Genomic DNA, 25,728 nt, shown 5'->3' with positions numbered 1-25,728 from the left:
CCATGGATAAAATATGTAAGAACGTGGCTTTTTGAATTAGGCCGACCAGATCTATTTTTATCCCCTGAAACAATAACAAAAACTGATGTAACCTTTGTAAAGAACACTTTTATGCTGTCTAGGTGTATGACACAGGAGGAAAACGAATACAAGAAAAGCAGTGTGAGACAGTATGCCTTAACCAAAACTTGTTTATATATGGAACCCTACCTGTCCTGGCCCATGTCCGGTTATGACCGTTTTTTATTAACAAGGTTCCGATTTGATATGTTCCACTTTTTATTAGCTGTCCCAAGCGGAGCGCACAGAGGACAAGTGTTGCCAGCTTGCGGCTGCGACAATAAGTCTCCGCAAGATCTGGCACACTTTTTATTTTTTTGCCAGTTTTATACACTCCCCCGAAACCTGTTTTTAAAACCTTTACTTAAGCACCTGAATTTTGCACAATACAGACCCGCATTGTGTCACCTTCAAATGCTAAACAGCGAATGTACTATGTTTGTATGTAATTTTTTAAAACTCGCAGTTAAATATAGAAAAAGCATGGAAGGGTAACCAACTCAGCTGCTGACTGCACTCTCACTTTTAATGTATTTTAGCCTTTTTAACCATATTACTGTGTATATGCTTGTAAATGTCTTGCTGTAATACTACTCTCACTATTTTTTATCATTGTATGGATTAATGTGTATGAAATGCTCTTTTATGATTGTATCATGTAAACAATCGAATAAAGATATTCTACCTTCTACCTACTACCCAGGGGGTCCTTGTTTATCTCATCTGTTTACCTACAGCTTGTCTGTGTAGGGCTGCTCTCTCACCTTGTACCATTACAAGTTATATCAAAGATTGTCAGTACTTATTATCTTTTGTATTTTGTCCGTTCCTATTTCGATAACATTATTAATTTTTGGGATTGATATGGCCCACTTGCAAACTTTCGGGTTCTCTGATGAGGTTTTCGCCTCTCTTGTTGGAACTAGTGTGACCTTCAACAGTGGGAATTCAGCTAGTATCCCGAATAACGAAGATAGCCGTGAACTTATCGAACTCAAAAAGAAACTTACTCACATGGAAGCCCATGGAGAGTATATGTTGGCTTATCTCAAGAATGGCATCATCCCCATGGGCCTTAAAGTTCGAAATATCCCGGGCCTCTTTGTCCATCATAGGCCTTTTTTGGAGAAATGGAGTCTCATCGCTAACAGATGCTCTCGGGATCTCATGATTCTTATCATTGAGACCGCCAAAGAATTAGCTGTAGCTATCAAGAAAGAAATTGATGATTTGGAGACCAAACTTAAAGCCTCTGGTAGCATAGATGATGCTATTAAGAAAATAGAAGAGGCAAATAAAGAATTGGAATCATTTAGTGCATATCTAAACAAACACAAAAATGACAAATTAACAAAAGACAAACGTTTCTACACTTTGGAAGGGACCTACCCATATCTTAAACAAGACTTCTATAAACAGAATCACTATGTTGATGATACTAGAACTACCCCTCAAAGAGTCAATAACTTTACAGACTCTTCGGACTCTGAGAATGAAGGCCCAAATAATTACTATGAGGCAAAAGGCAACTTTAACCAATATAATGGACCTCGTCCCAAACAGCCTTTTTTGTCCAACAGGGGCCCACGACGGGGCAGACCCAGAGTGCATTTTCAGAACCAAACCAGAGGCAACTTTCAACAAGCCCACCATCAACATCAACACCAACATCAGCAACATCAACCACAAGAACCCCAATTCATTCGCGAGACACGCAATCGTCAGTACTGGGGACAGGGGATGTAATCCCCATTTTTAATCTATCTTCTCAAGATATAGACCCATATACTGAGTCGTTACTATCCAAAGGCCTATCATATATTCCACACTCTCAGGTGAATGTTTTCGAACTACAGAAAGATATTATCTCATTCTTTCGCAAAATTAGATTGAAAAAGTTCTTCTCTCTACACACAGATACCAATGAGACAGATCAGGAAACAAGACAGTTATCCTTGCCATCTACCTTTAATCCTTCTCTGGACCAATTAGGGCCGGAGGTTGCCACATTTGAACTAGTTGTACTCCAACAACTTGAAAGAGCCCTTCGATACATACCTAAACCCATCTACAATCTTAGCAGAGAAGAATCAAACTCCCTTAAAAATCTGAGAAATGACAACAAGCTAGTAATTAAGAGCTGTGATAAGGGTGGTGGCATTGTACTGATAGATACTGACAAATATGAACAAAAGATGAAAACTATGCTTTCTGATACTGCTACCTATTCTCTAATTAGAACTAACCCTCTGACTTCAGTTTCCAAAAAGATTAGAAACCTTACTAATATAGCCCTCTCAGTAGGAGATATCAACCAAAAGGAATTTGAGTATTTGAACCACCATCAACATAAAACAGCATGCATTTACTGCATGACAAAAATTCATAAAAACTTAATAGATCCCCCTTATAGACCCATTGTATCAACGATAGGTACGATTACAGAACCTCTCTCTAAATTTATTCACTCCTTCCTACGCCCACATGTACCCAAAATTATCTCGTACATTAAAGATACGGGTTCCATGATAACTAAAATAGAAAATTTACCCTTTGATCCAAGAAAAGACCTACTAGTTACCATGGACATCGAAGCGCTGTATAGCAATATTCCCCAACAGGAAGCAATGTCAGCTACGAGTTGGTTCATTGATACCTTTGATGTTACATGCCCCAAAGACTTCTTACTGGACCTTTTGCATATTGTTCTTACAGAGAACATTGTGGAATTCAGCAACACCCTCTATCGTCAGACAAAGGGTGTCAGTATGGGGGCATCTGTTGCACCATCTATTGCCAATATCTATATGGCAGCCTTCTAAACTAAGTTTATCCATAATGAAATAGCACCCTTCTATGAATCCATTTCCCATTGGTCCAGATACATTGATGACATCTTTTTTATCTGGACCAATGGGAAAGATTCATTATGTGAATTCCTGGAATGGATCAACTTAGTGGATGCTAACCTTAAGTTCACTGCTCAATACAATGACATTCAGGTGGAGTTCTTGGACATAATCATTAAGCATCAAAATAACAAACTCATAGTTGACCTTTTTGTTAAACCTACTGCGAGGAACACCCTCCTGCACTTTAAAAGTTTTCATCCCCGGTGCCAACGAGAAAGCATACCCTTTTCCCAATTTCTTCGAGTTAGAAGGAACTGCTCGAACTTAGCTGATTACGATATACAAGCAAAAATGATGCAACAAAAATTTCTAAACAGAGGCTACCCGCATAGGCTAGTTAGAGACTCGTACAAACGAGCTAGGTTTTATGATCGTGATTCCTTGCTCAGACAAAATACCCCCACAGTAAACAACCAACTCGTATGCATTACGAAACACTCCACCCTTGATAATACAGTCAAACACATTGTGAATACCAACTGGCATATTTTGAATTCGAACCCTACCAATTCTAAACTAGATAAACCTATGTTTGCACATAGAAGAAATAAAAATCTAAAAGATCTTATTGAGCATTCACGTTTTACTGTCAATAATGTTCACTCTGAATTTATTCAAAGGTCAATTAATGACAACTTTCCAGTTAGAGGCACTGTCAGATGTTCGTCCTGTAAATCCTGCAGTAACATCATAGGAGGTGAGTCCTTTGAACACAATGGTTGTCACACTAGTGCCAATGACATGTGGAATTGTAAGACCGCCAACTGCATCTACTTCATTTTATGTCCTTGTCAACTTGGATATGTTGGCGAAACATCTAGACCCATTCAGGTTAGATTAACGGAACACCGCTCAGCCATCCGAACCAACAAGAGTATGGTACCGTTAGTTAAACATTTTCAGGAAAATCATCACACTCCTGATGATTTCAAATGGTGCATTCTTGAAAAAATAAGACTTCCAGACAGTAAAGGTGGTGACAAGGTTAGGAGGAAAAGGGAAGTCTTCTGGATTTTCTCTTTAGGAACCTTCAGGAAAGGGCTGAATGCCGAAATCCCCTGGGAAAATGCTATAATTTAGTTTTGACCATGCTGTCAGCTAAATTGAACCTGCATTTATACGTTTATTTGGTCCCAATTAACTAGTATCATTGCGCCCACTATCCCTCTCCTCTTGTAGAGATGATAAAACTAGTGTATACCTAATATAGTATTCCTAAATAGACGACATCATGACCGAATTATAGAGTTAAGCTCTCCATGTATTTCTTTAAAATCTGTAGTTGCTCTAGTACGTTAAATATATAGATACCTCTATAATCTACCTTGGCAGATATGGTGAATATACATAGTCGATGGATTAGATCCCTGGTCGACCTTTTGATCAACTTTTTATCTGAGTGATATTTTCAGTTATACTAGTATCTTTGTTTACATTTTTACATCTTTTCCCTGCATAATCTCCCTTTTGGATTCATAGAATTCAATATTATCTCTTTCAAAGTGAATTATTATCCTCAGTATTATCTTCGATGGATCTGTCATTTAGATGGGAGCTTTGAGTATCAATTTTTAGCTCTCCACGACTCACGTTATCTAGACACGGAGCATTTTCTTTCCCCGTGTATACCACCGATCACGTTCTGATTTAATAAACACGAGCCATCTTGGAATGGTCCGCGATACTCAGATTACGGCTGATTAGTCCTTTGCCGCTGTTTAATATTGGGCAGCATCGGTCACTGTGTTTCCCAGGCCCTGTCAGCTGTCAGGGATTTGAAAAGGGCGTTCCTTTTTGGCTACCATCCGTTTTTGCTGTGGAGGACGGGACGCCACGCCACTCCCTTCGAAGCAGCACCATTCTGCTGCTCATTATTTATCTACTTATTTTTTGAAGGTAAGAGTTACCGAGCACATAAAGACCGAGATACGAGCGTTACTTCATGTTATTGTTGCCATCTAGAATTAGCTATGCTGCGTCAATTTCAGAGGCAACCTTGCTTTACTAACCTAGGGTACACTATATCATTTATCTCTGCAGTAATGAGATTACCGATGGAATAAGCTGTCCTCTCCTGCTGATGTGTATCGTACATCACGCATTTTGAACTACCTATATTGATACAGACAAGGTAATGGAACCTTTGGAGTACCGTTTGCTTTCTAACTGTCCTATTTAGTGTTATGAATATGCCATCTCTTTTTGTCTTACTAGTGCAACATAACTTAGTTTTCAATGTGTCATCTTTTCTGGAGCTATATCCGCAAACCACTGATACTTGTGGCGACGTCCCAATAATAAGTATCTCGCTATTACGTACAGATGCTGTACATGCTATCAACACCATCCCAGTAAATAATACAGCCAGAAAATTATATATTTTATCAGGTAAATATACAAATAGACATGTATATACAGCATAGCAGGATAGCAGTTCATTGGAGAGTTTAGATTACGATCTCTATAGATTTCCATTGCCGTACTTCTCTCCTCTACCTCAATTATGCCGTTCAGTGCTCTAGGAGTTTGTATACATATCCTCTTAACTCCACCGCTCCCTGATTATGTTGATGCAGCTCCTATACCGTCGATCATGTGTTGCAAGGCGTAACGATACGTTACAGATATCAGTAGACTCAATCCTCACCATATATTAGGATAAGCTTTATGTGCACTTTACATTATTAATACGACTTTATCTACCTTTACCCTCCATATAGATCATGTAGACCATCGTGTACTTTAGCTATGTCCCATTCTACTCTGCCTTTCAAGACATTAACAATTATTGAGTCTCACTTACCATCTTTTTCGTGAAACCTTACAAGCATGTCATGTTATTCGTGTGGCTTATTGTTGTTCAAAGAGAGAATAGCATTTAAAACACATTATAACACACAATTGTGTTTCTTTATTGATTAGAAAATAATCCTTTATCGAGTGATATTTCGTTTATCCATATATGAAGATGTCATCTACCTTGATGTACTGATATGAAATACTGCTCTGAATGTAAGTTTTAAACTATGTATCAATGCATGCCTAATCCGGATGTACCATAAACTGTTATGCCTCATTTTAGGGTGTTGCTTGAATTAACTCATATCAATGTAGTTAATATTGCACATTGAACAAACATAGGATATACTATATACTATTGGTTAAGTACTGCACAATTGTTAGAAAAAACTTGTCCATCATATGACATCGAGTGAACAAATTAGTAGACCAGGCAGGTTAAGTGTTGAGGACTTTCGAGTCTGACCTATACAATGTGAATCTTTTCTCTAAACCATTTGTATTTTTGGGAAAACACTGTTACAAACTTTTATGGATTCTTGCTTGTTCATAATGTATAAACCTAGATATCTGATACCTGTTTTTTTCTTGTAAATGTATTTCCAGAGTATCACCTGTGACTCCTGAGGAAGGCGTTTTCTGCCGAAACGCGCGTCGAGTTTTTATGTTTTTCTGTATTTTAGGCACCAATTACAACCTTGAACGTATTTTTAACTGAATTGTATAATTTATATGTAATGTATTCATTTTTATAATATTTGTATATGTTGATGTATGCCTTAAAACACTTGTTTATGCTTATCATATAGTCTGACCTCTTTTCAGTTTCTATATGATTTTTATTATGCTAATTAAAATCATGTTTTTTATATAATTTTATCTTTGATTGTTCCTTACACCACGGGGTCTGGTTAATTTTTCACTTATTTAGTGGATGGGCTAGGATACTTTACTCACATACGATGTGGGCGAGGGGTGCCATGTAGATGTTGAACAGCGTTGGGCTTAGGGAAGAGCCCTGGGGTAAGCCGCAGATGATCTCCGTGGCGGTGTAGCGGAACAGTGGGAGGCGGACGCTCTGATACTGCCGGAGAGGAAGGATTTGGTCCAGTCCAGGGCCTTATCTTGGATCCCGGTGCCGTGTAGGCGTGTTCGTAGAATGCGGTGGCAGACCGTGTCGAAGGCGGCTGATAAGTCCAGGAGGATGAGGGCTGCAGTTTCTCCGTTGTCGAGCATGGTCCTGATGTCGTCGGTGGCGGCGATGAGGGCGGTTTCGGTGCTGTGGTTGCTGCGGAAACCGGACTGGGATGAGTCCCGGATGTTGTTGTCCTCGAGGTAGCGGGTCAGTTGTTTGTTGACGATTTTCTAAGTGACCTTCGCCTGGAACGGGAGCAGGGAGATGGGAAAGAAGTTCTTGAGGTACTTGGGGTCCGCTTTGGGCTTCTTGAGTAAGGCGTTGATCTCGGCGTGCTTCCAGCTCTCCGGGAAGGTTGCTGTCTCAAAGGAGATGTTGATAGCTTTATGGAGATGGGGAGCGATGATTGTGCTGGCCTTGTTGAAGACGTGGTGTGGGCATGGGTCAGACGGGGATCCGGAATGGACGCAGTTCATGATCTTGATGGTGTCGTCGTCGTTTATGTTGGACCAGGCTATCAGGTGGCTGGTGGTCGCGGGGGTGGAGGTCTTGGTGGTTGGCGGGGCAGTCGTGGCATTGAAGCTTTCGTGGATGTCAGCGATCTTGCGGTGGAAGAAGTTAGCCAGTGAGTCGCACAGGTGCTGCGAAGGGGGGTTGTCGTTGGTGTTGGGGTTGCAGAGTTCCTTCACAATGCTGAAGAGCTCTTTGCTGTTGGGTGCGTTTTTATCCAGGCGGTCCTTGAAAGCAGTCCTCCTGGCGGTTCTGATGAGTTGATGGTGTCTGCGGGTGGCGTTCTTGAGGGACGTGTGGTTGTATGGTCATCGTTCGCCGAGCCAGTTCTTCTCCAATTTCTGGCATGTATGCTTGGAGGCCTGTAGGTCTTCAGTGAACCAGGTGGCTTTCTTGCTGGTGTGGCTGTTGGAGGATGTCTTGAGCGGAGCGAGAGTGTTGGCGCAGTCGTCGATCGACTGTCGAAGTGTGAGGGCAGCGGTGTTGGGTTCGGTGGGGTCAGCCGGTGGGCTCTGGGCGAGGGTGGTGGCTAGCTGCTCTTCGGTGACTTTGCCCCAGCAGCGACGAGGCATCCGTTGGGTGCCGTGGTGTGTAGTGGGCTTCCTGAAGGTGAAATGGATGCAGCGGTGGTCGGTCCAGTGGGGTTCGGTGGTGTATTTGAAGGAGACGTGGGGGCTTGCGGAGAAGATGGGGTCAAGCGTGTGACCGGCGGCATGGGTGGGTGCTGTCACAAGCTGTCTGAGTCCGAGGTTGGCGTGGTTGCCGATAAGGGTGGCGGAGTTGACGTTGTTGTTCTTCTCAAGGTGGAAGTGGCGTGGATGCTGATGAGGTCGGCGATGGAGTCGCCGAACTGTGGTCTGGATCCAGGGGGTCTGTAGATGAGGGTTTCTCCGAGGGTGGTGTTGGGGTCGGTGTGGATCTAGAAGTGCAGGTGTTTGGCAGTGCTGAGGGTGTCGTCGGTGTTGGTTGTGACCGTGAGAAGATGGCCTGGTATATGATGTTCACTATTCTAGTGAACACCTTGCACCAGTCCAAACAACCCTTATGGTGATGATTGTAAAGTCAACCTTAAAGACCAGCTATCCTAGAGGTAGCGTGGACAAAAACAGTCTTAGGCTACAAGACTCTTGAGGGCGTGTAAAGCCAGCTGTTTTACGATATGTAACCCCTTGAATACCAAATGAAAGGACACCACACAGGATACATATAAAATATGTATTTATTCACTAACACACTCCTCTGAACTCTTTATGAGGTCAGAGGCAAAAGCACATAACAAGTTATACTTAGAAATACTTTAAATAGCACAATTTACAGTTAGGCCTAGGGGCGCGTAAAACCATATACTAAGTAAGTGGTATAAGAACCACGACTCGGGAAAGGAAAAGGCCCAGGGCCTAGGGAATGGCTGGGGCCACACTATCTGACCCTTAGGTTAGGAGTAGGATGCCCACAGGCGGCGCGTGCAGTGTCAGTACACTCACGCGAGAGTCAATAGAAAGTCAATGGGAACTTACAAGGTAAGTAAAGAAGGATTTAGGACACTTCCGATCTAGCTAGGACAAAACAACTAACAAAACTGGACACTAGGATAGTCAATCCCTACAGGAGCACCGAAGTACTCGCGTGACCTCACCCACGGGCTGCGGGTGCATAGGTGTCAAAGTGTGTCGGGTTTTCTCGTTGATTCCTATGGAGCCTTGGAAGAAGATGCTGCAGGCGACCAGGAGAAAGATGTCCGGGTGGATCCAAGGGTGGATTGAGGATGAAGAAGACCTGAAAGGAGAGGGGACAGAGTCTAGGTCACTAGCCAGTGACCGGGTAGAACCAAGAAGGAACCAGACGTCGTCGAGGAGCAATCAGGTGCTGTCGTGAAGCTTGTTGTTGCAGCCACGCGGACCAGGAGGCCCACCAGGTGCTGGAGAGGAGCTGTCCCACGAAGGTTCTCGCAGATGGAGGGGTCGGCTTCAAGATCGGAGCCAACAAGCCTAAGCAAAGGCAACCCACGCAGGATACACAAAAGGCTTCTGGTGCAGACCAGGAGGGTCTGAGGTACTTCACCTTTGCAGGGAAGCAAGGGCCAGTCCGGAACAACCAGACCAACCATGGATGTTCAAGAGGATCGTCGCCACAGGGCTACTAGCCAACTGGCCAGCAACCGGACAATGCGTCGAGCAGAACACTAGCAGAAGGGCCCCACGCAGATCTCGTGGAGTGTGGAGTGTGGAGGGCTGGTCTTCGGTGCAGGTGGAGCTCGGTGTCGGGGTGTCTCAGTCCCCAGTGCACAGCTTTGAGGATGCCTCAGGAGCTGCGCTGTTAGCAAGATGAAGACTTTCCAAGTTGCCTGGTTCCACGGGTTCCGACGCCTTCCACGGGGCTCAGCTGTGCTGGAGTCGTGCAGTGGGGTCAGAGAAGTCCGGGAGTCAAGGTCTTATCAGGCTCTGTGCTCGGGTTCCGGCGGGAACGGGGACAAAGCAAGCCGTCGAGTTGCTGGATGGTGCCTGGTTGCCCAGGGTGGTCACTCCTTGGTCACAAGAGAGATTCTTCAGTCTTCAGCTCAGGTGAATGTCAAAGGGTCCAGAGTTTCGTCTCAAGTCGATTCCAGGATTAATCTAAAGTCTCCTGGGTCAGTTCCTACCTTTATACAACTAAAGGGGGCTAGTTTACTCACTAGGTCCCTCCTATGGGTGGGACCAGGAAGGGGGGTGGTTACACCCCCTTTCCTTTGTCCAGTTTTGCGCCAGAGCTGGAGCTGGAGTGCCCCAGCAACCGGTTTGAACTGGGGTATGCATGAAGCACCTAGTGTGCTCCAGGCAGTGTCTGTTTCTATTCAGCCCTCCCTGTCCCAACACACATCCTCCTGTCTGGGGTGGTGCTTGCACCTCCCCAAGCAGGAAACCTATTGTCCAAACCTCCGTGACTGGAAGGACTCCCAGCAGCAGGAGGTCAGACTTGTGTCTGTGACAGCAGCATCCATTTTGTGAAGCTGGGGCTCTGGTTACCTTTAACCGGGTACAAACCTGCCTCTTAGGGGGGCGTGGCTAGCAGCCGGAGGGAATGGTCGCCTGCTAGAGCGGCTCCCAGCCCTCGCCTGAAAATCCGTCCCTAATATCCGTGGTTGCTGTGGGATCCCTTCGAATTCGGGGTGTCCCCACCGTCCTATCTGTTGTGCATCTCCGTTGCCGCGCACCGCCTTGGGGAGAGCAGCTGTGGAGGAGTGAGAGCCCAACAAAGTATGCTCCCCTGCGCCCTCAAGATGGCGCCTGCTCCGGGGCTCCGGCTTGACTCCTGGTGGACCCTCAGAGCCTGAGCTGTGTCCCGACCCGCTGGAGCGACTGCTACTAGTCTGGAGCATACCGGAGCTGAGCGGATGCCCTCCGCGAGCCGAGTCCTGCACCCGTTCTGTCCTGGGGCCCGCGCAGTGACAGGGGTGGAGCCATCACGGGGCGCCCCTACGCCCGGAGCTGCAATCATGAAACTCCCCGGTTTTGGGGCCTACATGCTCCGGAGGTCTCCAGGCGCAATTACTGGCCCTGAGTGAGGACTGCTACCCCCTCCTCCCCCTGTTTTCCCGGAACCAAGGTATTTCTGCTTTCTTGCGGGGGACGGAGAGGCGGACATTGGGCACTTACATCTCCTCCCCTATGCCCTGGGAATTGAGGGGATTGAATCGGCGACGCACCGCCCTCTGAGGATTGGTTATCCCTGCATCTACTACACGGGACTTCTGGGCCTCTGAGCGGGGAGACGCTGGGGGTGACGCTGCTGGTACCTGACCCCCCGAACTGCGGCAGCTGCTGCCTGGCCCTGTAGGCGCTCATCGGAAGACAGATTTGGCACCCCGGGGGCCCGGTCTATCTGCGGGCCCACCCCCCTGTTTTTCTGCGTGGGACGGAGACTGCACTGTGGGGCCCCGGGCCCGGTAGGAGCTTTGTGTCCCTTTGCTTCTCGATTTGGTGAGTGACTCCATAGAAGTGTGCTGGGGCCCACTCTAATAAACCTTTACGAACTTGGTTGCCGCCTGTGTGGTGGGGGTTGTGTTGGATGGTGGAGTGGACGTCTGCCTCGAGACCGAACCGGGCGGGGAGCTTGGGGTTTCAGTGCCTCCTTGTTGGGAGAGCGGCGATTCCTGTTAGTCCTAAGTAGAGTTCTCCTTATTGTTGCTGTAGGAGAGTAGGGTCTGCAATCCTATGATCACCCCAGATTTTTGCTTTTTGCTTCACTGGTTTACGACTTCCCTGGCTGTGGGCCTGCTAATCAGACCCACAGCCTAGCTGTTCTCTCACTAAATTGACACGTGTACCTTAGGTGCATTTACCAATTGGTACTGGGCCACCTTATCAGACCCTGTAACTCAAGGCATAGGTGTACCCAGGGCCTACCAGGGGCTGCAGCATGTATTATGCCACCCCTGGCTGGCCATCTAAATCTGACACAACTGGCTGCACGACAGCTTGGGCAAGGTGGTGTACTCACCCTTTGCTGTAGATATAGTATACCTATATCTAACCCTAAAATGGACACATAGATTCCTATCAGTCACTCCTATGGCAGGTCTTGACAATCCTGAAGGCAGAGTGCTTGGAATTATGTGAGATGGTGCTCTGGCATGAGCTGAGCCCGTTTGCAGCTTGCGGAACCAAGTCCTAATAGCTGTTCCATGATAACGCGTACCATATACTCTTAAGTGCATTATAATCCTCGCGGTTATATGCCAACTCTGGTATCGCTTTATCAAAACATGTCGAGTAAGGTGTCATACGAATTGGAATACTAACCCCTCGCCAATTCTGGCGACGGGGTTAGCATTCCACCCTTCTAGAGGGACACGACATGTATGTAACTGTGAACCCCGGTTAAAGTTAACTCAGGCCTCAGCATCACAAAATGGATGCTGCCACCACAGACACAAGTCTGACCTCCTGCTGCTGGGAGTCCTTCCAGCGAGGGAGGCTTGGACAAAGGGTTTCCTGTCAGGGGCAGTGCTAGCACCATCCCAGACAGGGTTTTGTGTATCCTGGGTAGGCAGGGTTTTAGAGGAAGGTGACTGCAAGTGGCACCCCGGTGCTCACTATGCATAGGCAGGCTAGAACCAGTTCCAGGGGCACACCAGCCCCTGAGCTGGGGAAAGTCTGGCATGGGAGAGGGGTGTAACCACCCCCCTTCCTGGTCCCACCCATGGGCAGGACCTAGTCGCGTGCCAGCCCCTTTTCCTAGTATAAAGATAGGAGCGGGCCCCCTTCCAAATTAGATCATCTTTGAATCCTGAAACTACTTTCTACGAAAGGAACTCAAGACTTCCTCCTAAGATTTCTCCCTTGTGACTAAGGAGTAGTCACCCTGCATCTGCGGGCACCACCTAAGAACACTGCGGTTTGCAGCACGTCCTTCCTCAGGAATCCGACCGACCAGCACAACGAGACCCGGCTTCCCTGGCACCTCTGACCTCTACCTACATCATCAGCCCAGCTGAGATCCGTGGGTGTGACGAGACCTCGAGGGACCGGCCATCTTCAGAACTGCACGACGCTTATCCAGCACGACCGCCGAGGGATCCTCGAGTGAGTGCTTTGGGGTTCGAAAAGCCCTAACCCTGAGCAGCTCCAGCACCGAAGTCCAGCCCCCCAGCATCCACCAGATCTGCGTGGGGCCCTTCTGCTCTTTGCTGCTCACCGCGTTGTCCGGCTACTTGCCTGCTGGCTTGTGGCCCTCTTGACGACGCACCACGACGACAACACCGCTGGTCTGGTTGCTCCAGACTGGCCCTTGCTCCCCTCCAACAGAGGAGCACCCCGGACCCTCCTGGTCCACTCCAGACACCATCTTGAGTCCACCGCGTAGGCTTGCATTTGCCAAGAGTTGTTGCCCCAATCCTGGGTCCAGCGACGTAGACAGCAGATACCTTCGTGGGACAGCTCGCACCTCCATCCTGGTCGCTGACAACGCCTCCTGGTCCGTGAGACTGCAGAGCCCAGCGTCGCCCACTCACCTAGTCGAGGTGACTCCATCCGGTGCCATCCTGGTGCCCATCTAATCGCTGGCTAGTGATTCAGAACTTGGTTCCCTCTGCTTACAGGTATCCTCCATCATCGATCCAGGCTTGGATCCCTCCAAATCTCTTCACTGGTCGCCTGTCAACAACTTCTTCTTTCAGGCTCCATAGACTGCAACGAGGATCCCCAACGTCTTTTCAGACCTATGCAGCCGCAGCCCCTGGGCTAGGTAACCTGAGCATCTCGGTGCTCCAGCATAGCTTAACTATCCAAAGGTCCAGATCCTTTTTCGTTTCAGCTCTACCTAGTCGGATTCGTCCGATAACACTAACTTTACGAAATCTAGCATCCATAGACTTTGTCCCGCATCCCGCGTGAGAGTGCACACTCTGCACCCGATCCCCCTAGGCCTCCTGCTAGTAATCTGAAGGTTGAGTAGTCCAGTCCTAGCGATCCTAAAGTCTATTAGAGTAGTACTTACCTGCTAGTAATTTCGCATTCCATTTTTAGAGTATATGGTTTTTCGTGCCCCTCGGGCATTTGTGTAAATTGTGCAACTTGAAGTATTTTCGTAAGAGCTTTGTATTGTGCTTAGCACCCTGTCCTCATAAAGAGTCCAGGGCTGTTGTGTTCTAAATAAATATCCTTTTATTTTCATAACAACTTGTGTGGTGTCCTTTCACTTGGTATTCAAGGGGTATATGTGATGGTATAACAGCTGGCTTAACACGCCCTCTAGAGTTTATAGCTAAAGACTGCTCTTGTCCATGCTACTAGGATAGCTGGTCTACGGTTGACTTACTAGAGTGCTCACTAGAATAGTGAACATTATATATCAGGCCAACTTCTCACAGTTGCCTGCTCCGGTTCACGACTGCTGCTCCTGACTACAGGTGTTCTCGTGCCTGATGGCGTCCAGTAAGGGGTCCAAGACGTCGACCCAACGGCAGATTAACAAGCTTTCATGGGGCTCTAGGGGAGAGGGCAAGGACACTGCCACGTCCGCTGATCCAAACACTGTGTCCCTCTCTTCGGGAGCGAAGGCTCTCACCCTAGAAGATGTAATGGAGGCTATTGCTGGAGTCTAGTCCTCCCTCGAAACCCGCATTGTCTTAGTGAATATAGAGGACACTCTACTAAGGGCGGACCTACGCAAAATGGACTCGAACGTCAAAGATGCTGAGGTCAAAACTGCTGCTCTAATGGAAGACACTTCCACTCTTCAGCAGCAGATGGCCCAACTCCAGCAACAACAGAAACAGATGGGTGACCTCCTGGATGACTACGAAAGGCGGGCGAGGCGTAATAACATACGCATTCTGGGTGTTCCGGAACGGCTTGAGGGGGCGGCGGCGGACCTCTTTGTCGAGGAATTAATTACAAAACACCTCCAGCCGAAGAACCTCTCCAGCTACTTTTCCATCGAGCAGGCGTACAGAGTCCCAGGAGGTAAACTGAGACCGGGAGCTCCTCCCTGTCCCATCATCGCAAGGGTCTTCAACTTTCGCAATTGTGATGCCATCCTCCAAACGGCCCGGTCCGGGCCTCCTCTACTCCTGGAGAACACTTGTATCACTATGTTCCCGGACTTCACAATGAGGGTGCAGGCGCGGCGACGCAGCTTTCTGGAAGTTAAAAAAGCCTTGCGAGACAAAGACCTGAAATACTCAATGCTCTTTCCTGCAAAGTTGCGGGTAAAATCGGATGGCAAGGCTTGGTTCTTCCTGTCTCCAGATGAGGCATGGGACTGGTTGGAGGGCTGGCGACAGGCGGGACGATCTTCGAAACCCAATGGTAAGCCGGACAGCCGCGCAGGCCATGATCCACTGCCAGGCAGCCAGGAATTGTTCACCGCCACCAACGGAGACGAACACTGAGTCCCCTTTGAGGTGCCGGAGTCGTCGCGCGACGCTGCATGGGAGCAGATGATTACAACTCGGCACCCATCTCTTATTTCGGCGAGTTCTTCCCCTGGCCTGGTCCAGGTTTGGTGACTGTCAGAACAAGGTTTTTCGTTAATTGTGGAGGTGCACTGCATATTGTTTTGTTATGCATAATACCTGTCGAATACGGCACTGTAGGTCTCAGGCGAGAGGCCTCAACGGCTCACCAGGTACCCCTGATATGGTGGGGAGGGCGACAGGCACTCTGCCTAGTTGAGGTGTGGATAGTTTTAAATCCCCGGTCAGGGACGCAGGGAGGGGCAATGGGAGGGGGGGGGGACGGTACTGTTCGATGTGGGTTTGTTTTGTTGCTGTGTTTATGTTTTTTTGTAATTGCAGCGGAGTCCTTTCTTGTCACATTTTCCTGCTCACCCAGGGTCCACTGAGGGCGGGTTGGCCACCTTGGATGTTATCTAGCCGCCGAGAGGTCCACAAACCTACTGATCCTATTGATCAAGCGTTAAGATGTATCTTGAGGTCTCGCCGTCAGGGGCGATCCCCTTCCAGTCATTCTTCCTTTTGGCTTCACCACTTCCACCAACATGGCGCAGCCTTTCACTAGAACCCTTACTATCCTATCCTGGAATGTTAATGGTTTGGGCCACAAAATAAAGAGGAGCGTGGTCCTCCAATTTCTCCGACGCCACTCCCCTGATATTGTCCTGCTACAAGAAACGCACCTAGTGGGCAACACCTGTTGGGCGCTCCAAAGGGGAGGGTACAGATTACTAGTCCACGCGGGTTTCTCCTCTGGCAATCTGGCAAGACTCTTGCAATCACTTCCACTAGTACCTGGGCAGAACCCCTGGGCCGTTTTGCATTGGCTGAGGCTGCGTGGGAGGGGCGCCCACTGAACATTATCTCAGCTTTTCTTCTACCGACTTTGGTCCGAGACTCACTTAAGGGCGCTCAATTATGAAGTCTTTCCCCAGGGACACTCCTGCTTGGCTGTGATTTTAATGTAACAATGTGTGATGACATTGACTGCGGGACCCAACGGGGCTCCCATTGTCATAGCTCGGACCTGGCAGACTTTGCACACGCCATGGGGCTGGAAGAAATTGGTAAGATGCTTGCCTGGCTGGAGCGTCGTGACCAGGGGTCCAGGTGGGTGCCATCCATAATCAAGCCGGACAGCTCCACAATTGTAGATCCACAAGACATAGCGGAGGCCTTTGCAGACCACTTGGAACGTGTCTATACGGCTGGCGAGGGCTACACTTCTGATGAATCCAGACAACTTCTGAAGGAGATGCGCCTCCCAGCTGTGTCGGATGCAGATTGGGCGGCCCTGGATGCTGACATCACAGCGGAAGAGCTGACTGCGGCACTGTTTGCCGTTAATTCTGGCAAAGCTATGGGCCCCAAAGGAGTCCCAGTTGAATTTTTGAAGGGCATGGCCCCCGAAATTATTCCCCATCTTCAGAATATGTTCACGAAGAGTTGTGAGGTCGGGATCCTTCCGCTTGCCCAGAGGCTCGCCTCCATAGTGGTCCTCCTTAAGCCCAATAAGACACCCTCTGACTGTAGCTCCTACCGGCCTATCTCTTTAATTAGTGCGGAGGCCAAGGTCCTGGCTAAACTTCTGGCAACTCGCCTTCTCCTAGTGCTCCTCTCCCTGATCCATGATGACCAGTCCGGTTTTCTTCCAAGTCGCAACACTGCATTGAATCTTCGGAGGATACGTAATGTAATGAGCCACCGATCCAGTCTGCAACAAGACGCGGCCATTTTGTCCCTCGATGCCACGATGGCGTTCGACTCGATCGAATGGCCTTATATGTTTGAGGTTCTCCGTCGATTCGGCTTCGGGCCTCAGTTTATTAGTTGGGTGCGACTCCTTTATACAGACCTTTGGGGTCAAGTCCGAGTCAACAATCACACATCTCGGTTGTTCCCACTTCATCGGGGCACCAGGCAAGTCTGTCCCCTGTCCCCATGTTTACTCTCACCCTGGAGCCCCTGGCTCATTGGGTCCGCATGGTCGTCTCTATCAAAGGACTGCACTGGACCGAGGACGTTACAGATAAAATCTCCCTCTATGCGGACAACATCCTAATATACGTATTATCGCCCCGATCCTTTATCAATAGCCTGTTTCATGTCCTTACTAATTTTGGGAAGTACTCAGGATACTCTATAAATTGGACTAAATCGGTGCTCTATATGTTACATGGCCCCCCACCCCGTTTACCCAAAGGGTTTTCCATCGCGATGGCCGAGGATAGTTTTCTGTATCTGGGCATCTTCATTACACCAGATCCCAAAATATTTCATGATTGCAACTCGTTGGGCCCTCTGCGTAGACTCCGCAGTGATGTTGCCCACTGGCGCTCACTCCCCCTGTCGCTCCCGGGGAGGGTGGCGTTGTTTAAGATGCTGGCGCTCCCGCGCTTCTTATATGTCCTGCAGAATTGCCCTTTCCTGATTCCAGATTCATATTTCCGGTCGGTAGAGAGCGAGCTCCGACTTTTGTTATGGGACGGGGGTGCCGCTCGGATTGCCCTATGTAAACTTTTCCAGGGATGGTATGACGGGGGCATTGCCCTGCCTAACCTGCGCCTCTATTATTGGGCTTCGCAGTTGGTGGCTGTAAATCATTGGCTACACGGTTCACCCTTGAATCCGGCCTTCCTCTTGGACAGATGTCAGACTGGTCGGGAGGGTTACCTGGGAGCTCTTTACAGTAAACCTGCCAAGGCTAAATATTTGGGGCCGATAGCACATACCGTAGCTATCTGGCACAGAGCTAATAGGTGTTTGGGGTGGTCGAACAGACTCACTAGGGCAATCCCTCTGTGGTCGGTGCAAAGCTTGGGTTCCCTCTGCTTCATTCAGGGCTTTGACAGGTGGGACATGATTGGAATTTCTGAGATTGGGGACCTCGTTCATAAGTGTAAACTGCTGACTTTTAGTGATCTCCAGGGTAAATACGCTTTAGCGGTCACTAAATTCTTCAGCTACTTGCAAATTACACACGCTATTTGTGCGGCTGTCCCGGATCTTGCTACCATACCTGAGTTCTCCCCTTTGGAGAACAGGCTCCTGCCTGAACCCCTCCCCGAGAAGGCCATTTCCATTACATATCGTAAGCTCTGTAATAATCTCCCTGATCCCTTCCAGTCGTTGAGATCCAAGTGGGAGGCTGACCTGGGCCCCTTAGATGAGGAAGACTGGCGTTCGGCCTTAATGTCCCAGAGGGAATCAGCCATCTGCCACAGGTTTCGATTGATCCAATTGAAAGTGCTACATAGAGCATGTATGTCTGCCCTTACTTTGGCCAGAATTGGAAGGCGCCCAGACGCACAGTGTCTGCTAGGTTGTGGTCTCCCTGGTACCTTCTACCACATCTTGTGGGAATGCCCAGTGGTGCAACAGTTTTGGAACAGTATACTTCGGAAAATGAGCAACTCCCTGGGTAAGCCGCTCTTGCTGGGACCCAGGGAATGTGTTCTTAACATATGGGGTGCGAATGACCTGAATGATCAGGAGCTGCATTAGTCAGCGTTAGGCTTTCTGCTGGCTAAACCTGTAATAGCAATGAAGTGGGGATCGCCGGACGGGCTGTTGGTGTTAGGCTTGGTGGCTGAGTAAATAGATGTATGATTGCTGAAAAGACAGTTTACAAGGTTCCAGGATGCCCAAAGACGTGGGACAAGAAGTGGGGGCATTGGAATGCATATCGGGGGGGAAATATGCGACTCTCCAACAGCGGAACTGGCCATGTCCCGTGACGGACCTGTGGGAAGACATGGACGGTGATTCGGATGTGAGTGTTTATGTATAATTTTATTGATTGTGCACTGCTTGAGACTGATTCCTGACTCCGCTTTCTTTGTTTCAGTTACTGTTTCGGTTAAAATAAAAATGAAAATGGGCCGCTATGATATCCTTGTAAGAATTGGAGGTTTTGAGTATATCTTCTCCTATTGCGCCGTCGGATCCCAGGGTTGTCGGCTGATGGGCTGTGTTGTGTGGATACTGATCTGATTATTGCTGCCGGCCCCTGGGTTGTAGGCATGTAGCTGTGTCTTACGGAAATGTATAATAAAGGTCCTTTAAAAAAAAAAAAAAAAAAAAAAACTATTACCGGGTACAGTCGTTTCAACATGTCTTCTCCCTCTATTAGGGTGGAATGCTACCCCCATCGCCAGAATTGACGGGGGGGGGGTAGTATTCCAAATCATATGACACCTTACACGACATGTTTGGATAAAGCCAAACCAAAGTTAGCATTAACCGCGAGGATTATAATGCACTAAAGAGTATATGGTATGGCAATATCATAGAACAGCTATAAGGACATGGTTCCGAAAGCTGCAGACAGGCTCAGCTCATGCTAGAGCACCATCTCACACATAACCAAGTACTCTGCCTCCAGGATTGTTAAGGCCTGCCATAGGAGTGACTTATAGGTTACTATGTGTCTATATGTAAGTAGGTATAGGAATACTACACCTTAGCAAGGGGTGGTTACACGACCTTGCCCCAGCTGAGTGATCAGCCAGTTGTGTCTATTTGAGTGGCCAGCCAGAGGTGGCATAATAGAGGTGGCATAATACATGCTGCAGCCCCTGGTAGGCCTTGGTTACACCTATGCCCTGAGTACCTATGGTACACTTCTACAGGGGCTGACAAGGTGAACCAATTCCCAATTGTGGATGTACCTAGAGTACATGGTGTGAATTTAGAGACAGTACATCTGTGCTGTGGGTCTGATTAGCAGGCCCATAGCCATATCATATCTAAGTCGAAAACCAGTAAAGCAAAGCAAAAAGTGGGGGTGACCATAGGAAGAAGACCCTACTCTCCTACACAACCCCCCCCCCCTCAAACCTAGGGACATTAAACTAACCTTGACCAGTTAAGTCTTCATGTTCTAAGTGGAAATATCGGGAGAGTCCATCTGCATTGGCATGTTCAGTCCCAGGTCTATGTTCCACTGTAAAGTCCATCCCCTGTAGGGAAATTGACCACCTAAGAAGTTTGGGATTTTCCCCTTCATCTGATTTAACCATAGGAGGGGCTTGTGGTCTGTCTGAATCTTGAAGTGAGTGCCAAACAAGTATGGCCTCAGCTTCTTCAGGGCCCAAACCACAGCAAAGGCCTCCCTCTCTATAGCTGACCAACGTTTCTCTCTAGGGGTCAGCCTTCTGCTTATGAAAGCAATGGGCTGGTCTTGACCATCTATATTCAGTTGTGAAAGTCCAGCTCCCACACCCAACTCAGAAGCATCTGTTTGGACTATGAAATCTTTGGAGTAATCTGGACTTTTCAGAATAGGTGCAGTACACATGGCCTGCTCCAGTTCATCAAATGCCTTTTGACAGCTAACTGTCCACTGAAATTTCTTTGGCATCTTTTTGGAAGTGAGGTCATTCAGTGGTGTCACGATTGACCCATAGTTTTTCTCAAACTTCCTGTAGTACCCAGACAGGCCCAAGAAAGCTCTGACCTGTGTCTGGGTGGTTGGAGGAGTCCAGTCTCTGATGGTCTGGATCTTACTCTCCAGTGGTTGAACCTGACCCCCACCTACCAGGTGGCCCAGGTACACAACCTTGCTCTGCCCTATCTGGCACTTGTTAGCCTTGATAGTGAGGCCTGCCTTTTGCAGATCCTCTAAAACATTCCTCAAGTGGACCAGGTGATCCTCCCAGGAGGAGCTAAAGACAGCAATATCATCTAGATAAGCTGCACAATAGTCTTCCAGTCCTGTGAGAACTTGATTCACCAACCTTTGGAAAGTGGCAGGTGCATTCTTCAAACCAAAGGGCATTACCACAAATTGATAATGTCTCCTGGGGTCGAAAATGCTGTCTTGGCTTTTGCATCCTCAGCTAATCTTGCCAGTAGCCTGCTGTCAGGTCAAATGTGCTCAAGAACCTGGCAGAAGTCAATCTATCAATGAGCTCATCAGCCCTGAGGATGGGGTGGGCATTTGTCCTAGTGACAGCATTGAGGCCTCTGTAGTCTACACAAAACCTCATCTCTCTCTTACTATCTTGGGTGTGAGGTTTTGGTAACGAGACCACAGGACTAGCCCAAGGGCTCTCTGAGGGCTCAATGACTCCCATATCCAACATCCTATGGACCTCTGTCCTTATGCAGTCCCTGGCATGGTCAGGTTGCCTGTAGATCTTACTCTTGACAGGCAGACTGTCACCAGTGTCCACCTCACGGGGGCACCAGCTCGTCTGACTTGGGGTCAGAGAAAACAAATGTCAGAAGGACTGCAGAACTTGTCTACAATCCTGTTGCTGATGGTCAGAGAGGCTGTCTGAAAAGACCACATCATCCACTGAGCCATCATCAGGGTTTTGAGTGAGCAGGTCTGGGAGAGGGTCACTCTCTTTCTCCTGCCCCTCACCTGTATCCATGAGAAAGCCCATGTCTGCCCTGTCGACAAATGCTTTAAGTCTGTTGACATGAAGCACCCTGTGGGGGCTTCTGGGAGTCCCAAGGTCCACTAAGTAGGTGACCTCTCCCTTCTGTTCAACTATTGTATGGGGTCCAGACCACTTGTCCTGGAGTGCTGCTGGGGCCACTGGCTCCAACACCCATACCTTCTGTCATGGCTGGTACACAGTCAGTATAGCCTTTTGGTCATGCCAAGCTTTTTGTAATTCTTGGCTGGCCTCAAGGTTTTTGGAAGACTTCTCCATATACTCAGCCATCCTGGAGCGGAGATCAAGTACATAGTCCACTATGTCATGTTTAGGCTTTTTGAGAGGTAACTCCCATCCTTCCTTCACAAGACATAGGGGTCCCCTTACAGGATGCCCAAACAAAAGTTCAAAAGTTCAAAAGCCAACCCCCTTTGTGGGACCTCTCTGTAAGCAAACAGAAGGCAGGGTAAAATGATGTTCCATCTTTGCCTCAGCTTTTCTGGTAACCCTTTTATCATCCCTTTGAGGGTCTTGTTGAATCTTTCCACAAGCCCATTACACTGTGGGTGATAGGGGGTGGTGAACTTATAGTTGACACCACACTCCTCACACATTGCAGTCAAATATCCTGACATGAAGTTTGCACCTCTGTCAGAGACAACCTCCTTTGGAAACCCCACTCTGGAGAAAACTCCAAGTAGGGCCCTTGTCACAACAGGGGCTGTTGTGGTCCTCAGGGGAATAGCTTCTGGATACCTGGTGGCATGATCCACTACCACAAAAAAAAATAAAAAAAACTGAAACTGATCCACTACCACCAGTATAAATCTGTGCCCAGATGCTGTTTGGGGGTCCATTGGTCCTACAATGTCTATCCCCACTCTTTCACAGGTAGTGGTATGAGGGGGGCCTTTGTTGTGCCACCTGATTTGCCACTGGCTTGGCAGGTAACACAGGAGCGACAAAACTCCTTTGTATCTTCTGACATATGGGGCCAGTGAAAGTGAGGGACAAGCCTGTCCCAAGTCTTGTTCTGGCCCAGGTGTCCTGCTAAGGGAATATCATGACTGAGAATAGGGGGGTCCCAGTAGTCAGCAACAAACTGAAACAATTAAATTACAATAGAAAAACTTAATTGGTCTACATTGTTGTTTATTCACAATGTAGGTATATGTTAGTCATCATCAATTTAAATACAAAATCACAAATTGTTCATAGTGCCCCTGGGAGGGAGGGAAGTGATATAGTGCAGGGTGGTGTAGGAATAGAATAGTGACAATATAAAAACCGGCCAAGAGGCCTCACTGTACTATGTATCAAAATCAGACATAGACACGGAGAAGGACCATTGGTTCAATACATCATTAAATAAAGATCATGCTCCACATATCACATTTAATGACTGAATAATGGGGTGAAGGTGAATACAGATGAAAGCTGTCGATGTTTGGACCCTCTAATAATTGCAGGCGTTAGTGGTACCCTTGCTTGGGGGTCTTGATCAGGACGGGGGCGGGGCAGGCAACCTATTTAATGAGCAATACATTTATATTTATATTTAGATTAGATGAGGTGCATTAGTCAGAATTTATATACAGATGATAAAGCACACCAAAATGGCAGACAAGACATACCGGGGGTTGCTCGTCTCCAAGATGGATGATGGACTGGAGAATATTTTCAAAGGAAGAATTGCTTCAAGTCCTACAGGTGGGAAAAATATTGTTTGGGACCCACGCGGTGTAGATTGCATCCAATAATGGCAAATAATAAAAAATTATTAAAAATGCACTTACATAAATTAGTGATGTAAGGCGGCCCTCAAGTCTAGAAATAGAAGGAAAGGCAACACAAGGGAGCCACCAGATGGGTGCAGTAATTAAACCGCATGCACAAGTAGAACGAATAACTTACAGGGATTAGCGTTGATGGAGCCGCTCAAGTTTGGGGCAGAGTCCGGTGAACCCGTTGCACGTTGTCGCGCCGTCGGGAATATACCGTCTGGTGGGGAGAGATTTCAGGAAAACGTTATATCGAATCAGGGGGGTATCGATAACAAAGGGGGGGGGGGAAGCATAATACCATCATTATGTAGAACTTACCGGGGGCAGAATGAATCTGTCTGACTACCGACTCGCGTGCAGTAATGGCGGTCGGCTAGTTCCTGTTTAGACGGTAACCAAGGCAACCCTACCACGTGACCGCTGAAGGTACGCGTGGCCATAGTGGAAAGACTATGTTGTATACATTGGTGGAACAAATCGCCTGATTGAAAAGTGATCTGATAAAATGACCGAAAGCACATCGATCACATTAATAAAAGGTACGTTGTGCAAATATGTAATTGGGCATACTATTGTTATAAATGAATTAACTTAGAACCTGGGCATTGCATAAATCAACATCCAGTATAGAGTTTCATGAAAACAATGTGTTATTGCATAAAGATAATATTGTTATGAAAATATATCAAATGTCATATAAAAAAAGTGGCGTACCTATCAAATGACGATAAAGGCCACGTCAGACGGACATGATTATAACTTCTGAATATTGATGGGACAACCGAGTGTCGCGAAGTGGATACAAAGTCAGATGCGACTATATATATTATTGTGAAAATATATTAAATGTCATATAAATAATGTGGCGTACCTGTTGAACGACGGTAAAGGCCACAACAGACAGACATGATTATAACTTCTGAATATTAATCGGACAACAGAGTGTCGCGAAGTGGATACAAAATCAGATACGAATATGCATACATATCAGCCCATATATAATGACTCCCCTGAATTCTTTGACACACTGGCCAGTGAGATAGCTAGGCACGGCAACCCACATGTACTATGGGGCGGGGACTTTAATTTAACGCTTAACCCGGAGATAGATAGATCATCGCCCCCCCGTAGACCCTCGGCAGCCGCACAATCGCTCACAGCAAAGTTAATAATGTTGGATATGGATGACGTGTGGAGGAGTAGAAATGTAGGGAGGGGCGGCTTCACACACTATTCCGCATTCCACGAAATACACACGAGAATAGACTACTGGTTTGCCACTGCGGGGATCAATCGCTCTGTCAGCAAGGTGCTTCCGCGCACACTCTCAGACCACTCCCCGGTACTGATAACCCTGGAAACCCCTGCTAAGAGGTTTGCTCCATTCACATGGTGCTTCCCGCCTTACTCCCTCCTAGACCAGATTTTCCGTGGGGAGCTGGCGGAGGCGATTGATGTGTTCTTTGAGAAGAATGTGGGATCAGTGGAGGACTTCCAAACAATCTGGGAAGCGTTTAAGGTCTATATCCGGGGCATAGCGCTGTCTAAGCACTCTAGTGTCCTGAAGGCTACAAGGACCAAACTGGCTGAGCTGGAACAACAGCTGCAGGCACTTGAGGAACAAAGACGATCTAGATCAGACGAGACAGTAGAGGGGGAGATTAAGCGCCTTCTGGTGGAATACCACGAGGCAGCAGACAGGGAGGTCCAGCACCTAGGCAAGTATGCCACGGCCCGAACATACGGCGAGGGAGAGAGGCCAGGCTCAGTATTGGCTGATATTATTAAGGGCCGCAGGGGAAAGGCGCTAATTTCAGAACTGAGAAACACAGACGGAGACAGGGTGACGGACGAGGCGGAAATAGCTGCGGTCTTCAGAGACTACTATTCGGAGCTGTACTCTTCCAAAAGTGGCGACATGTCGGCTGAGATACTAGATTATCTGGAACACATAAAGCTCCAGTTCCTCCCGGATTCCGACCTGGAATTCCTCATGTGCCCTATACAATTAGACGAAATCAGAGATGCACTGGCCACTATGAGATCAGGCAGCGCGCCAGGTATAGATGGGCTCTCGGTTGACTTTTATAAAACTTTTCAAGACCAACTTTTGCCGCACATGCATACGCTTCTGGAGGACATATGTGTCCAGGGCAGCATGCCTAGCTCTATGAGGGAGGCAATGATTGTCACTATTCTAAAACCA

The 25,728-nt window shown here is 47.7% G+C and overlaps 1 protein-coding gene and 1 long non-coding RNA gene across 2 annotated transcripts in view; one reads left to right on the top strand and one right to left on the bottom strand.

Annotated features, from left to right (window-relative positions):
- Nucleotides 1-25,728, bottom strand: part of LOC147699077 (sodium/potassium-transporting ATPase subunit alpha-1-like) — a 3,282,495-nt gene that overhangs the window by 657,670 nt on the left and 2,599,097 nt on the right. The window lies entirely within an intron of this gene.
- LOC147699080 (uncharacterized) lies at nt 4,791-6,574 on the top strand. The gene is made up of 4 exons (XR_015299248.1): nt 4,791-4,868; nt 5,013-5,103; nt 5,895-5,984; nt 6,378-6,574. It is a non-coding gene; the product is annotated as an uncharacterized LOC147699080 (long non-coding RNA).

The sequence above is a fragment of the Lissotriton vulgaris genome, chromosome 8, assembly GCF_964263255.1.
Source record: "Lissotriton vulgaris chromosome 8, aLisVul1.2, whole genome shotgun sequence".
NCBI classification, from domain to species: Eukaryota; Metazoa; Chordata; class Amphibia; order Caudata; family Salamandridae; genus Lissotriton; species Lissotriton vulgaris.
Note: the sequence above shows the minus strand (reverse complement) of the source record. Positions and strands in the feature narration are given on the sequence as shown.